The sequence below is a fragment of the Myotis lucifugus genome, unplaced genomic scaffold, assembly GCF_000147115.1.
Source record: "Myotis lucifugus unplaced genomic scaffold, Myoluc2.0 scaffold_120, whole genome shotgun sequence".
Taxonomy (NCBI): domain Eukaryota; kingdom Metazoa; phylum Chordata; class Mammalia; order Chiroptera; family Vespertilionidae; genus Myotis; species Myotis lucifugus.
In genome coordinates, this window is record NW_005871168.1 from 1,099,108 (window position 1) to 1,116,161 (window position 17,054).

Sequence of the window (17,054 nt, forward strand, 5' to 3'; positions counted from 1 at the left end):
TTAGTGCACATGAGAAAATAGATGAAATAATTTATAAGGTAACTTATATTAGAAAAGGATCAAGGATTGATGAAGGCTGAAAAGGAAAAATAAAAGGCAAAGGAACTAAAGATATCACTGGTTTTTGAGAAGAGAGGAGCAGTAGAGCTAGAGGAAGAGACTTCTATGAGAGGATGGATAAATATAAAAACAATGATTCAAATGAGAAACAGTTGTTTGATGATGTTGATAAAACCCAGAATTTGGACCTAAGAGGGAATGGCTAACACGAAGTGAACATCTTGGGATATCATTAGATCAATGAACAGGGAGAACACCATGACTTCAGGTCGATAGCATATTCTGAGGTGGAGACAGCTGTGAATAATGCATCAAAGAGGTGCTGACCAACTTCCAAATCTGAAGTGTATGGATTCTGATGATAAACAGCCACCAGTAGAGAAGACCATAGATGTAATATTTTTCAGGGAGTTACTTGCAAGTTGAGAAAATGATGAAGGAGTTTAGAGAAGTAGCTGAGTTGCAGGAAAGATTGATACGCCTTGTCCCAGAAGATACAATTAAAAGTAAGGCAAGAAGGAAAAATTAGTAATTGGGAGAAGAAGAATAGAGAGAGAATAACAGTGAAGAGACTAGGATCAGTGGTTGGCAAACTCATTAGTCAACAGAGCCAAATATCAACAGTACAACGATTGAAATTTCTTTTGAGAGCCAAATTTTTTAAACTTAAACTATATAGGTAGGTACATTGTTATTAACTTAATTAGGGTACTCCTAAGACTTAGGAAGAGCCACACTCAAGGGACCAAAGAGCCTCATGTGGCTCGCGAGCCGCAGTTTGCCGACCACGGGACTAGGTGATTTTAACCTTGACCAAAAATAATGGGGTTGAGAAACATGGAGTTAGCTGGCCAATGCCATCGGATAACCAGGGAAGAAAGGGAAGCACTTCAGATCTCACAATGTTTGCTGGCCTGTCATTGTCACTTCCAAGAAAATTTCTAGGTTACTACTCTAAGAGACTCTGGTTCCTCTGGAAGGAGTCAAATTTGGGTGGATCAGGTGAACTCTACACTTGAAACCCTAGCACACAAGTTCCCCAGTGCTGGTCACAAGCCTGGTGTGTGTACACTGAATCTAGTGACAAAAGGCACTGACTGTCTCCAGCAAAAACAGGACATAAACCAACTCAGCTTCTAAAGAATCATGTTTCCAATCATCATGAGTACCCGTGGTGTTTGCCAGTTCTCCCATGTGAGACAGTGGTTTGACACAACAATTTTTACAATTACAGACTTCTGAGCTGGTCAGTTCACTAATTTTTACTTATAAATACATGGACCTGGCAGCTTAGACATCTGAGTGAGCTTGACAGGGGGCCTCTCCTCCTATAGTCGACATATTTGGGAATCCATGTTTTCAAGAGGAAGCATGCTAAACCAAGGCTTCAGATTTTGAGAAAAAGCAAGTGGAATTTTCTGGAATCTATCATTTGAGTCATTTGGGGGAATATATATAATATATATACTAGGGGCCCAGTGCACGAATTCGTGCACCTTGAAAGAAACTGTGGGCCACAAGGCTGTGGTGGGCACAGGGGTGGGTCTTGGCCCATCCTCTGCACCCCTGCCCAGCCCCTCCCGCTGCAGCCCCGGGTCCCCTGTCTGCCAGCAGCCCCACTCCATCCGTCGCCACTCATTGCTGGCCGTGCTTGCACCCGCTGATGGCGCGGAGCAATTGTGACCAGTGCCAGTAGCAGGTGCGAGCAGGACTGGCGCCGTCAGTGGGTGCAAGTGCTGCTGCTGCCCCAATTGCCCCTCAGGAACAGGGGGAGGTGGAGAAGCCCTCAGGGGTGATTGGGGCCAGCAGCCGTCATTCACACCTGCTAACAGCATCAAGGCATTGGGACTGGCACTAGGCACCAGCAACGGGTGCAAGCAGCAGCTCCAGTGCCGGCTGCGGGTGTGAGTGGGGCCAGCACTGGCAGTGGGTGCTAGCAGCAGCTCCAGCACTGGTAGCGGGTGCAAGCAGGGTCATCTCCAGCAGCAGGTGCGAGAGGTGGCTGCTGGCCCCAATCGCCCCTCAGGAGCAGGGGGAGGTGGAGAAGCCCTGAGAGGCAATTGGGGCAAGCAGCCACCACTTGCACCCACTGATGGCACCAACTGATGAGGGCCGGTGCTGGGTGCCAGCAGTGGGTGTGAGCTACAGCTCCAGCATTGGCAATGGGTCAAATGGGGCCAGTGCTGGCAGCAGGTTTGAGTGCAAGGCGGGACGGTGGTGTGCAGGAGGGAGCAAAGAATTTTCAGTAACCACCAGAGGCTCACTTCAATGGCAGTGACTGATGCCCTGCCTTGATCTGGCGCCATCGCTCACCTGCTCCACCATCCTACTGTGGCCTATGCCCATCGTGCCGCTTGCTGCCAACGCATGCACGCCCCCTAGTGGTCAGTACACTCATAGCGAACGGTTGTTCTGTTGTTCAGGTGTTCCGCAGTTAGGTCTATTTGCCTATTAGGGTGATTATATATATATATAATCTGTAAAGGAGTAGAATTATGAAGGGCTCTCAACTTGCCAACATTTTCCATATGCCAATGTAATTTGTCTAAATATAAAAATTTCCAAAATATTTATCTGAAGAGAAAGGCTTAGTGCCTGGACAACAGCATACAGTAGCTTGCCTCTATGTCTCATTTACATAGATCATGCATCGCTGTCTCCTCACTTTGCTTGCACAACACTGAGTGTTACTATGATAAATTTAATGGGCGTTTTTCTTTTTTCTAAATTAGTGGCAGAGGAAAAAAAAGCTGCTAAAAGTCCTTTCCATAAGAATGCCTCCAAGAAAAGGATGAGTTATAGTTATTCTTGCCAAGAGATGCCTTCTGTTATACTCTATGACTTTCTAGGATCCAATCACTTGAAATTGTGCCAAGCTAATTAGCTAGTTCAGTGACTGTTATATTAAGAGCCCACATAAGCTAAAAGAGGTCATTCTCTTAGTACTCAAATGCAGCTTTATGACTTCTCACCAATCATAAAGCGCGTACAAAGTCTTTCAGCGACTAAACCCAATATATTATCTTTGTGTAGACAACTCACAGCGTTTTTTAAAGAATTTTTGTCATTTGTTTACTAATAACTCAGGAACAAAGTAAGTAAAGTATTCCAATCCTGTAAAGAAAAACACATTTGTTAGCTATTTCATTTTCAAATTTTCTTCTATAAACTCAGCAAATATAAGTGAGCTTCTAATCTATGCAAGGCATACAATGTTACAGGGAATAACCCTTCATGAAGCAGTGTAATTTATGATTTCCTCCTTCCTTATTATGAGCATTGCCAGGTTGGCCTTTTATAATTAACTAGAGGCCTGATGCACGAAGATCGTGCATGGGTAGGGTCCCAAGGCCTGGCCAGCGATCAGGGCCTATTTGTGGGGCGACCCGCTGGCACTTGCCTTGGCCAGCCTGGCACTGCCTGCTCACTGGCCCCATCCCCCACCACCACTGCTGGTCACCTCCCTCTGCAGGGCGATCAGCGGCCTATGGGGGGGGGTGGCCCTCTGGCACCTGCCTTGGCTGGCCTGGGGCCTGGGGTTGGGGGCAGCTCCTGCATTGAGCGTCTGCCCCCTGGTGGTCAATGTGCATCATAGGGACCAGTCATTCCACCGTTCAGTTGATTTGCATATTAGGCTTTTATTAAATAGGATACTTGGCTTCTTTAGTTTTATCAATACTTATTTTTCAAATATAGATGAGTCTAATGTATTAAGACCCTAAGCCCTGAATTTTTGTTTGTACACAAGTTAACAACCCAAACCTCCACAGTGATGAGTTATCCATTCATCTCTTTGGAGACCCCAGTATTCTGGGAATCAGTGGGGAGGTAGTATATAGAGAAGGTGAGTGATGCTAAGACCCAGAGACCTAAGAGGTTTTTGTTGTTGTTGTTTTATATGCTTATCTGGCATCTCTGCCATGGAACTAGATTAAAGGGTTGTTTGCTTGTTCATTTGTTTTTTAGTAGGTCATTTTTTGTTGTTGTTAATCCTCACCGAGGATCTTTTTGTTGTTGTTGATTTTTAGAGAGACTGGAAGGAAGGGGGGGGAAAAGAGAGAAACATTGATGTGAGAGAGACACATTGATTGGTTATCTCCTGCATGCACCCCGACCTGGGGCCAGGGATCAAGCCTGCTACCGAGGTACATGCCCTCGACCAGAATCGAACCTGGGGCCCTTCAGTCTGTGAGCTGATGCTCTAACCATTGAGCAACTGGCTAGGGTTAGAAGGCCATTTTTAAAATTAATTGTACTTTTAAAATTCTCAGGCTCATTTCTTCTTATTTAGAAAAAAATAATATGAACTTCTTGAAAATGGTTTTACTACAAGTATTTGCTGATAAGGAAGATGGATAATGAAAAAGGGCTACTATAAATATAATAATGCTTTTAAATTAGTTTGTATTCTGTTGTATTTTATAACTGCTAATTGTCCTGAGTATTTACTAATGGTAGACATTTGTATAGTATTTGCTATGTACCAAGTACTATACCAAAATCTTTAGCTGAATCTCATTTAGTTTTCATAAAAATTCTGGGGGAGTTTCTAGTCATTTCCTCATTTTATATGGAATTGAGTCTCAGAGTTTATATAACTTGGGAAAGTCACATGGCTAGGAAGTGGAATTTGAACTTAGTTAGTCTGGTTTTAGTCCATGTACCTATCCACTATGCTACAGCCTCTCTATGTGAGACATAGATTTCCATACAGTAGTGTATGTTGCTTTGCTGATCTATTGAAAGAATTGTAATTTCATTCTTTCTACATACTTAAAACTCTCTACTTCCTAGGTCAGTGGTCGGCAAACCGTGGCTTGCGAGCCACATATGGCTCTTTGGCCCCTTGAGTGTGGCTCTTCTACAAAATACCACGTGCGGGTGCGCACGTACAGTGCGATTGAAACTTCATGGCCCATGTGCAGAAGTCGGTTTTCGGGCCTGGGCAGTCTATTTTGAAGAAGTGGCGTTAGAAGAAGTGGGGGGTGTTGGTCAGTCGGGCTATGGGAGACGCAGCACAGGTGGGCCGCGGGATACACAGCGCGGGGGAGGTAGCGCGATTCATGCACGGGTTGAGTGAGCCAGTCAGTCAGCAGTCTCATTGTGCAGTGGTTAGTGCTAGTCGCATCCGCAAATCGCACGCGGGTGACAAAAGTACCTACTCGAAGCATAAAGTTACCTGTATTTTTCCAACCAGCTGCAAATCCTACAGGTATTTTTGTCATCAATTTAAGAATTGTAATTCTTTTGTGTTGGTGGCTTTATTATTATAAAATGAAACATTTTTTTAGGTGCCCTGTTTGAGATGGCTACAAAGAAGAAGCAAAGAAAAACAGAAGATGAAAACCAGGAATTTAAATTTGAATTTAAAGTTGAATGTACCTACCTATATAGTTTAAGTTTAAAAAATTTGGCTCTCAAAAGAAATTTCAATCGTTGGACTGTTGATATTTGGCTCTGTTGACTAATGAATTTGCCGACCACTGTCTTAGGTGGTCCACAGTCCAGTTTGGGAACCATGGTTACATAATTCACTAACAGCTAAATTGTGTTTTCCCCTTTCTTTTCCTTTATGATATCTTATCAAATTGCTTTCCTCTAGTTTTTCACATTTTTAATTATGATATTTAATTCTGACTTTGCCCTGTGACCTAGGTATTAATGGGTTGAATGGAGAAATATTAACCAATGTAGCTTTCCTGAAATTGTAGTGAAGACATTTTTTTCTAGACATACTGTATTATATAGATTTTTAACTACTAATCAATGAAGAGGCAATATTTGCTTATTCCTGCCTCTCCCTTTGTTCATCCTAGTTAGTCCTAGACATTTTCTGTCAAACTAAACACAGTTTTACATGGGTCCCTATCTTTAATGAACCGTTAGAAATCATTAACACCTGCCCTGACTGGGTCAGTGCACTGAACCACCTTCTTGAAGGTCTCAGATAAAGTGACAATTTATATCCTGTTTGTCTTGGTTGAACTTGTTGCCCTTTATCTCTGCTCTGATACAAAGTGACAGAATAAAATGCCTTCTTGTTTGTGTGTCTCAAATCTAAAGTCAGAGCTAGGATAGGGATCTTCCAATTTAAGTCAACATTACCTATTGCAGTTTACACCTATTGATATGTTAACAGCTAATTCAAAATCATTGCTTGTCAATTTTAGGCCATGTTTTCTATTGTCACAAGGGAGAAATCATGATTCTTAATTGCCTTTCCTCTGTTACATGTTCTTCCACAGGGCTGCTACTCATTTTACATTTATAAATGTTAAATAATTTTTACTGTTTATTTGCTTCTAGGTATCTTGTTCCTCTTTTTCTTTACTTTGATAAAGTAAAGGTAGCAGAAAAAGTAGATAGATAGTATCGATAGTAAAGAATAAACTACCAATTATATAAATTTTTACTAATTTGTAGAACAGTAATGCTTGATTGGGATATTGTCATTAGGACCAAGATAAAGTCTCTTTGATATGATAATTCCAAGAATATAAATTAAATTATATTATTAAAATGTCTCATGTACACATTTTCATGTAGACTAAGTTATAGCTAGACTTTCATGGCATTTATGAAGGGCTGAGTGTTTACTAGGCAGAATAAATACACTTACCCATATGAATGCCCCGGACAGATTGTATTATTGGCATTGTCATAACCAGACCTGTCAAATGTGTTCAAATGCATAAGAAAGCAATTGAAAACAGTAAATCATTGTTTTATTTTTATCTGAAATATGAGTTCTTAAACTGTTCTTTGTTTAATCATATCTTTTTTGATTCTCATTCACTTAATTAAAATTTTATGAATACTCAGATGTGAGCTTTTTGTCCCAATAGAGAGTTAAATGATGAATAAGACATGGATACAACTCTCAAAGACCTTACATTATAATGGAGAACAAAAACATGAAACAATTAAATTTTTTAGATTAAACTATATGAAACTGATGATATTCAAATCATTTTACTTAATGGTATTTTCTGTTATTCCATTTGGTATTATGAACCAGAATGAGATGACCATCGCAATGGAAATAAAAACCACCTCCAAAGAGCGAAGAGGAAAAAACAATTTAAAGGACTGAATCAGTCTACATTGCGAAGGTGGAATTTGAATTGTGTCTTCAAAAATCTGAAAGAATTAGATGTAGAGAAACTCTGCTATCTTGTCCCTCTGCTGGGCTTTCCCACCTGTGCAAGGCTGCCTGTGGTTCGGCATCTTGGCCGGGAGTCAGTTCTGTGGACCGGCGGGTGAGAATGGAGGCGGGTAGCTCTTAGGACTGCAGTTCTGGGCTATGGGCAGAAAAATAAAATCAACATTTACCATTGACTAATGTCTTATTGACAAGTTCCCTGGCAAAGTGTTAATGACTTACTGTGAAGTGACACTGTTCAGATAGATGACAAAAGTCAGAGTGAGGACAGTGACAGTGGCATGTTGGTAAATGTTTAATAACTGGCTCCGAAAGTGGGGGAAGCCATGGTTTGTAGCTTTTGCCAATTCCCAAGGCCAATTTCAAGCTACCAACCTTGTCAATGTAAGAAACGTCCAAATCTGTAAAGAATTTTTATGAGTTTCCTTGAGCCCAAACTGATGATGACCATTGCCAGGAAGAAAGATCTCAAATGCTCTGAAGAATGACAGTTTTGCAGCTTATGATTTTTATGCGTTTGGAATTAAGAGTGAATGAAGTAAGGGAGATTACATGAAAGTGGGAGAAAGCAAGGTGGGATTGGATTACAGGATAGCTAACAAGACGATGTGTTCTCTTGAGGGGGTGATGTTTATTTAAAAGGTGGGCTTCCTTAAGACAAAGATTAAACTTTTACTGGAAAAGTTATATGTCTGGGGTGCGACTACCCACCAGTAGGAATCTATGATCAGATTAGTCTGAGAGGTAACTTTCCATGAAACCCCTTCCCTTGTGCACAGCCCGATGGCCCCGTGGTGGGACTGGGAAAGGCCTGCAGTCAGCTCCCAGGAGCCAAGCCCGTGTGAGCTGGCTCCCGCACATCTGTAGTGGCAGGTATTTTTCCTCGAAATGAAGTGGCCGTTATGAAGCCCGGTTGAGAGTGGTATGTTCAAGTGCACTGACGTCATCAAATCTGCCCCAGAAGCCCTGGCAGATTTGCAATGTTTCCAAGGTCCCTCTGGTATACTTGTGTGGAGACCACTCCAGAATTATTTTTAACCATGAGAGGAAACCATTTATTTATCTCTCCATATGCTACAGAATTTATATCTCTTCCCTTCACCCCCCCTCCCCATAAAGGTAAAAAAAAAAAAAACACCACTACTCTTTTTTTGGTTATTAATGGATGCATTTAAAAATAGTTTATATTTTATACTCATAATGAAAATAAAATTTATTCTAGATTCCATAACTGTTTTGATGTCCAGTGCTTGCTCTCTTCTAGAAAGTAATTATTAACTTTCCCCAAAGTGTCAAGTTTTTATCTTTTTAGTGACAATTAAAGGAATAAAATCCCTACAAATATCAGTCCAGCTCTTACATGACACAAATGACATCTACAGAAATTTAAATACAAATAAATCATAACAAATTTGCTAAGCCCTCACTTTCTAGGCTGTCAATTTGAGCCACTCAGAAAAAAAGAATAAAGACGGTAACAGTTGCTGTTATCAGGTGCCAGCTTCATCTCAGCTATTGTACTGAGGTCTTTTCACACCCTTGGCAGGGGCAGCCATGGTGCTTCCTTTACGGATCAGATCTGCTGCTTGCCCAGGGCTTCTTGAATAAACCAGCTTTCCGGGACAAGCTTTCTTCATCTGAGAAAAGTGCTTTATTCTTCAGTTATCTCTTGCTTGGAGGTTAGTTTATGAGAAGGGAAGTTCCCTGAATTTATACCAGACTTCTCCCAGCCTTCACCACACTCAGAGGTTCTTCTCTTTTATGTGGACGTCCTGATAAACAGATTCCTTTGGTCCCTGTGAAGTCAGACCTGTGTGTCTATACAAAAGATCACATAAGATATTAAATCTCCTCCTAACCCCTGCCTTTTCTTTTTTTAGATAGATGCCCGGCCACAGCAGTGCAATCCCCATAATGCAGTTTTATTTTTTGTCGCATCTGCTCATGCTTAAATATGCTTCCAGGTTTCATTTAAAACACACAGCCATTAACACAACACACATCATTTTCTAGCCCTGAATCACTGGCGCCTTTTAAAGGCGGGACTTTGCAAGGTGCTGATCACTTCCTAACGCGGGTACTCACTTTCCATAACTGCATAGCTAGCTCCCACCTTCCTCTCTTTCTTTCCCTTTCCATCGCTCTGTATGTAATTCTGGGCTTGAAGATGTGCTGAGCTCGGCCTTGGCTTTCTCCACACCAAAGCCAAGGCTACAGGATGAACAACAGTGTGGATATTGATGCTCTAGGGACTCAGGGCCGATTGACCCAACAGATGCCAGTTTGGCATATTGATTATTTTGAATTAAAGTTCCTTGGAAAAAGAGTCGGTGCAAGAATACTCTGACCCTCCTTTGTTGTCCACCCCCAAGGCAGGAAATAAATCTCCCATGTAAAGATATCCTCCTTATGCCACCAGGAGCGAAGGTATCCTTATCACCAGAGATGGGGAATGCAAGGCAAGGAAGCTGCATAAACAAACTTTGTTACTTCTTTATTAATTTGCTACCCAAAGCAAAACCCCCTTGTTTTGTCAAATATTCACAAATAGTTGTTTCTTTGTTCAAAAGATATATAAACAGCTTCCTTTGTTCAGTTCTGGGATCCCATACCGATGGGGCCTCCATATGTATAAAATTAACTTTGTTTTTCTCCTCTTAACCTGCCTCATGTCTAATCATTAGAGTAGCCAAGAGAATGTAGAAGGGTAGAGAATGTTTTCCCTCCCAGACATGGCTAAACTAATGCCCCTGCTATAGTCACAGAGCTTGGTTAATGTAACTTCTGACCTCAGGTCCCTTAAAGTGTGTCATATTCTGGAAGAATAAGAAAAGGAAGAAAAGCAAAGGGAAAATGACCTCGGACACTACTTGATTTTAAAGCTGGGTGCTCTGGAAATGCTTTCAAAGAAGGAATTATTTTCCTTCCCAACACTGTCGTTCTATTTGGCTGCCAAAAACTTCCTTTCCCTCCTATTCTTTTTATCATTTTACTTTTGTCTTTTACACATCCTTTTATGTTGCTGATCTTCTTTCGTATTTTTTTCTGGCTTAATTTACACTTTGGACTCTATTTGACAGTGTTGTAGCTTTATAATCTCATTTCAAATTATTCAAATGAAGAAAGTTGGCTTATTAGACATTTGTTGTTTAACTCACCTCTTTATCCTTTCTCCCTTCATTTAGAATCTTTGACCACAGATATCCTTTCTTTTGTTAAAACTCCATGAGAAATGTCAGCTGAAAAATTGTTCAAATATTTACAAATATAAGTGTATTTGTTGGGAAAGAAAAATTTTAGCTGAGTACCATTTGTGTGTGTGTGTGTGTGTGTGTGTGTGTGTGTGTGTGTGTGTTTTGTTTTGTTTTGTTTTTCTTAATCCCCGAAGGCAGGCTGGGCTCCACAGCCTTGATGAGCTCCTTTTGGCAGTGTGAAGACATGCACTGTAGCATCCACTAAGATACCTGTCTCTTCTTAGAATCCATATTGAAAACTGCTTCCTTTGAGGGCATCTTGACCATCTTCTTGAATGAAATCTTGTTTTCGGATAATGTGATGTAATGAAGCCTCAGATCTATGTATAGCTCCTATAATAGTTGCAAAGAAAAAAAATTCTCCTCTTAAAGAGGAATTAAAAATAACTCTTCTTGAAGGCCAATTGTATCTCTATAGAGACAGGCCCACAATTTTAGAATGTGCCATATCTGTAATATTGTCCTTTTATAATCATTAATTCACTCAATAAGTATCATTGTACTGGACATTTACATTTGAAAGAATACTGAGTCATGATTCCTCTCAATTATTATACACAGGAAATTATTTCACAGTGTAATAAGGCCTGTGTTATAAATTGCTACGGGGACCCCTAAGAAAGATACCTAGAGGCCAGATGGAAAATAATAGGATCCAATTGAAGGAAAATTATATTTAGGTCTTACATACCTGCATGGAATGAAAAATGCCTGCTTTTTGCAAAAGGAATGGCATTGAAAGGGATACACCATATTAATGCTGATGCTTGAAAATATCTTTAGGTTTGAGATATTTTTGAATGGGTGAATGGAACCTATTATTTTAATTGTTCCATTTAATTTAAGAGCATAATCAAAAGTAATTTTGTCCTCTGCCTCATCCTGAGAATTCAACAAGCATTTATTTCGAGTATACATTGGTATGTTAGTGGCTTTTCAGAGTTGAGTATATAAAATGTTACAGTCAGATTTGTGTTTTGACTCTGGGTAAAGGAGTCAAAGGCAATCTAATTTGATTATTAGCATTGTGGGTCAGGTAGATTGGATGTCACTAGTTCAGAAGGGAGAAATTAAGTTGATTTGACAGCCCTCCAATTTTGCTTTTACTGTTATTGATTCATTGAATCCTGGCTTTTTATTCAAGGCTTGCTCTTCAAAAAAGGCTATGATGGGCACATGTAGCCTAATCACATTTTTTTTGTCCATTTTCTGCAGGTAATGATAAATTTCTCTACCCAGATCAATTTTGGTCCAATTTCCTCTAATAGAATACAACCTAAAGAAGATCTTATATTAAAGGCAGTTTCTTCTACAAGGTATATTAAAAGGACAAAATTAACTAGAAGCATTTTACTTTATAATTTTGGCTTAGATTTATTTGAGGTACAGATACCCTTTCTTTTGTTAAAACTCCATGCTGAAAAATTGTCCAAAAAAGCCAGTGTGTGAGAATTGAGGGAAAAAATATTTGCATGATTAATTATAGAAGTTGTTCAGAGAACCATATGTATTTGGAAATGGAAGAGATTTTAGATGCTATTAAAGTTTGTCTTTTCATTCTTCAGACAAAAAGAGGCTCAAAGTTACATACACCAGAGTATGAAATGCAAGTTGTTCTAAGCCAATTTCTATATATTTTGTCAATTTATTATACAGTGCCCCTCCTCCTTAAAATTGCACTAGCAAACAAATGGTGTATTTTCTCCAGAATATGACCACATATCATAACATTTTAATGGAATTTATAGTTAGTATTTCAACATTTATATTTTTTCATGTCTTTCTCCTTTCAATTAACAAATTAGAAACATAATTGTTTGCCAAGGTGCATAGTGAATTATTTTGAAATTAATACTGTGCATGTTCCCAGAAACCAATTATGTTTATAGGATTTGGAGACTGTGATGAACTGAACTCTGATGTATGCAATTAAGAACTTTTTAACCTGTGTATCAGGAGAATTTTTAAGTATTGAAGAGTTAATGCTGGGAAATGAGTTTCATTTAATGTGCATAACTGCAGTGCTATGAAAACATAGGAGGAAAAATAAACTGAGGGTTATGTGCAAGGAAAAACACTTATTCTGAGACGTTATTTATTTTGTTGATTTGTATGTGTGAGAGAGAAAGAGAGCAGAATTGGAAATTATTAAAAACTAGAGGCCTGGTGCACGAAATTTGTGCATGGAAAAGGTCCCTAGGCCTGGCTGGCGAGCAGGGCCGATCGGAGCCTTCCTTCCCTGGCTGGTGGCTGCCCGCTGGGGCCTTCCTTCATTCCGTGCTGCCCCCTGGTGGTCATTGCACGTCATAGCGAGCAGTTGAAGTCCTGGTCAAATTCCCAAGAGGACAATTTGCATATTAGCCTTTTATTATATAGGATTCTGAATAGAGGTATCATGTGATGATAGATGTTGAATCAAAGTTTGCCAAGTAATAGAATACATGTTAATTTTTTTAAAATAAAAATATGGATCCATTCCAAGGCTAGTTAGTGGAAAAGAGTCAAGGGAAGGAAGGAGGAAAGAAAGAAAGAGGAAAGAAAAATAAGACCTGTGGGTAAGGAAATGAGAAAAGTCAGACTCCAAGACACGCTGGAGCTCAGAAGGTGAAGTGAAGCTTCAGATACCAGGGTTCCAGTCATTTGAACCCTGAGCTTTAGAATGGTACTGTTACTGAGACGATAATTAGCTTATTTAATCCTTTAGAGCCCACCTCCTGCTATTTTACTGTTAAACCTCACTATGCCTCTAAAATGGATAATATCTATGACAGAGCACAGAGAAGTTAAAGGTCATCTGAAAATCAACCGAAGGATTAACTGTAGTAAGAGGTTCTCCTCAACTCTTTCTACCTCCCAAATAACATATAATGCAGTATTTGTGCTGAAAATTCTTACAGCATTTAGTCAGTAAAATTTACTGAAACTAACACAGGCAATCTTTACCTTGAAAGATCATACCTGACTGTAAAATGGCCATGCAAGCTGAAATTGTGTAAAAATCTTAATGAGAAAAATTATGATTGTCTCACGACCCTTAAAAGTTTTAGTCAAAATATTAAAAAATCTCTTACTGTCTGTCATAAATGAACATGGGAATTAAAATTATAGTAAAACTAATATTCATTTAGCACATCTTGTAATTTAAAACATCAGAAACACTGAGAATTAAAGTGCTTTATTACTTTATGAAAAATGATCGGGTAGTTTAAACAGTTATACCTTTTTCTTGTTATACAAGTTATGCTACAGAGCAGGCATCTTTATATGCCTTTGTAAATTGTCATATTCTTTCCAAGTTCAGATCAGCTTCCAACAATTTATTCTTTGTGCTTTCAATGTAATGAAATATCTGTGAGAGTTCCTTTAATGGGAAGTGTTTTGCCAGCATCACTTCCTCTGGGACATCTTCACTTTCTTCACAATCACTCTCCTCATTATGTCAGCAGGTTTGCCTTCACTAAAATACCTCTGGCTGCGTGTACAGAGTCTCCGGAAGAGAGGCAGTGTCGACATTTGCACAGACAGCGATTGCTTCTCAAACTCCATTTATGTTCAATTTGAATTTCACTTCCAGCATCGTCACTTTCCAATTTGTTACTGAACTTTGACTTTTAAATTTTACTGTTGTGGTAAAAACACTTAACATGAGATCTATTATCTTAACATATTTTTAGTGTATAATAATACATTATTGTAAACTGTTGTACAGATCTCTAGAGCTTATTCATCTCATATAACTGAAACTTCATACTCATTGCACAACAATCACCCATTTCCCCTCTTCTCAGCCCCTGACAACCACCATACTATTCTTTGCTTCTATGAATTTAATTATTTTAGGTACCTCACATGAGTAGAATCATACAGCATTTGTCTTTCTGTGACTGGCTTATTACACTTAGCCATAATGTCCTTAAGATTTATAGATGTTGCAAATGGCAGAATTTCCTTAATTTTTTAAGATTTAATAGTATTCCATGTTATATATATGCCATATTTTCTTTATCCATTCATCTGTCAATTAACATTTAGATTTTTCCACCTTTTGACTATTGTGAATAATGTTCCAATGAACATGGGAATGCTAATGTCTGGTGCTAGCATTCCCATTGATATCCTGATTTCAACTTTTTTGAATATGTACCAGGAGGTGAGATTGTTGTATCATTATTTTTAACTTTTTGAGGAATCTCCAATCTGTTTTCCATAACGGTTACATCATTTTGTATTCCCACCAATAGTGTAAATGGTTCTAATCTCTTCATCCTTGTCAATATTATTGTCTTTTGTTTTCTTGATAATAGCAGTACTGACTGGTATGGGTCATTTTTTTGTTGATCAAAATCCTCTATCAAGAATTTATTGGAAAGGAACTATTTAGGCTCTAGTTACAAGTTTCAACTTAGTATAAGCCTTCTATTTTTAGGATAAACTTAAATGACATTCTTATAATAACAAACTAGATTTATAAAAGACTCTTGGATTTATTAGTGGGAGATCAGGAGTCAACACAACTACAAGCTTGCTGTCTGTGTATGATCTGAATAACAGATACAGTGACCAATCATCATTAATTATGATGCACTTCTTTTTTTCATGACTTATGGGCTGAAGAGCTAGCAGTGAAGTTTGCATTTTATGAATTTACTCATAACTACTATACCATGGTAACTGAGATGTTGACCATTTTGTTGGGAGACTGGAGTCATTTAACTAAGCCATGATAACTCAAAACTGTGCATTCCAGAACTATGCATATTAAAGACTACTCTTTAATATGCATACCACTTTAAATACAGAATTCTAGTAAAACTCTTCATCTTTCCATTAAATTAGAGACTCAAAATGGGATTATTAAATGGCTATGACTTGAGCTACTGTGAAAAGATTGACTAAAGTATGGTAACAATTTTTTGTTGATAATGTCAATTAAGAAATTATATAACAAGCTTCAGAGAACAGTGAATCTACAGATTAGATCACTAATGAAAGTCTTCTATCAATCATGAAATGTCATAGCTTGAAAGGACCTTTGAAATAACCTCATTTCACTTAACAGCTTAGTAAGTCTCTTTCTTGTAGGTTCTAAATATTGTCCATGGTCATAAGCTAGTTAGATGTATAACTGAAATATATCCTTTTACATCTCCATTCTATTATTTTACATGTTTGAATGTTAATTCTTGATGAAAAGTCTTCAAATATATTTTCAGGAATAAAAAAAATATAGTTCCATAGGATGAAAGAAATTATTAAATTAGATTATTTAAAAAATACTGTTTCTGTCAGTCTTCTATAGATACAGATAATTTTGTTTTATAACCTCAAGTCAAAGAAATCTCAAATGATTAATTAACATAAATTAATATGTTTATTAAAATGTGTTAAAATTATGTATACATGAACAGAAAGCTAGATATCAGTATGAAATCAAGGTCTCTTAAAATCTTTAATGGGGTTTTACTTATGTACCACAGAAATTCTACCTAAAAATATTATTTTGTTGAATAACATGAACAATTTAACTTGCACAAAGAAAGGTCATATGAGGACATAGTGAGAAGGCAAGTTGACTACAAGCCAGGAAGAATACCCTCACCAAGAACCTAATCTGTTGGCACCTTGATCTTGTACTTCCTGACATCCAGAACTAGGAGAAATAAATGCCTGTTGTTTGTTCCCTAAGCTTACTAAGACAAATAAGAATGTGCTAAGCTTTTCTTTGGTTATTTAAATTTTTTCTGATATTCTTTCTTATGAAGTGCACCATGCAAGAGTCTGCTATCAGTTTCCTTGGTGTCAGGGGAAGTCCCTTTTGGTTATAAGAGAGACAAACCCAATTAGACTGGCCCAAATAATGGATGGATATGGGAGAGTTGGTTATTATAAGGATAATAGAGGTATAATGGAATTCAAGAAGAAATTAGGGGCAACAAGTCTTGCAGAAACTTCATTTAGCAAGGTTTCTAGCATTCTTTTCCTTTGGAATAAAGTAGATCAACTTACAACATGCAGACTCTCAGAGACTGATGTACTAGAAAAGGCACCTTCCCCACATGGAGCCCCACCTGCTTGTGTGTACTCTTGAAACCAGAACAGTGGATGAAATGACATGACATCTTGGAGAATCCTTGTAGGTAACCAGTTATACTGAGCCCACAGATTTAGTCTTGAGGGAAGATGCCAAAATGAAAGTCATATCTAAAAAGGCATCTCTAATGCCTAGCCTGCATGGCTCAGTGGTTGAGCATCAACCTATGAACCAGGAGGTAACAGTTCAATTCCCTGTCAGGGAACATGCCTGGTTCCGGGGTTGTGGGCTTGATCCCCAGTGTGGGGTATACAGGAAGTAGCGAATCAATGATTCTCTCTCATCAATGACGTTTCTATCTCTTTCTCCCCCTCCTTTCCTTTCTCTGAAATCAATAAAAATATATTTTAAAAAAATAGACATCTTTAGAAAAATCTTATGACTACAATTAGTCCCACATCATCTTCTCATCTTAACATAAAGCTTTCAATAGAGACACCTTTTCTTTTTATTAAAAAAAAAAAAAAAGATTGATGGTTCCCTTTTC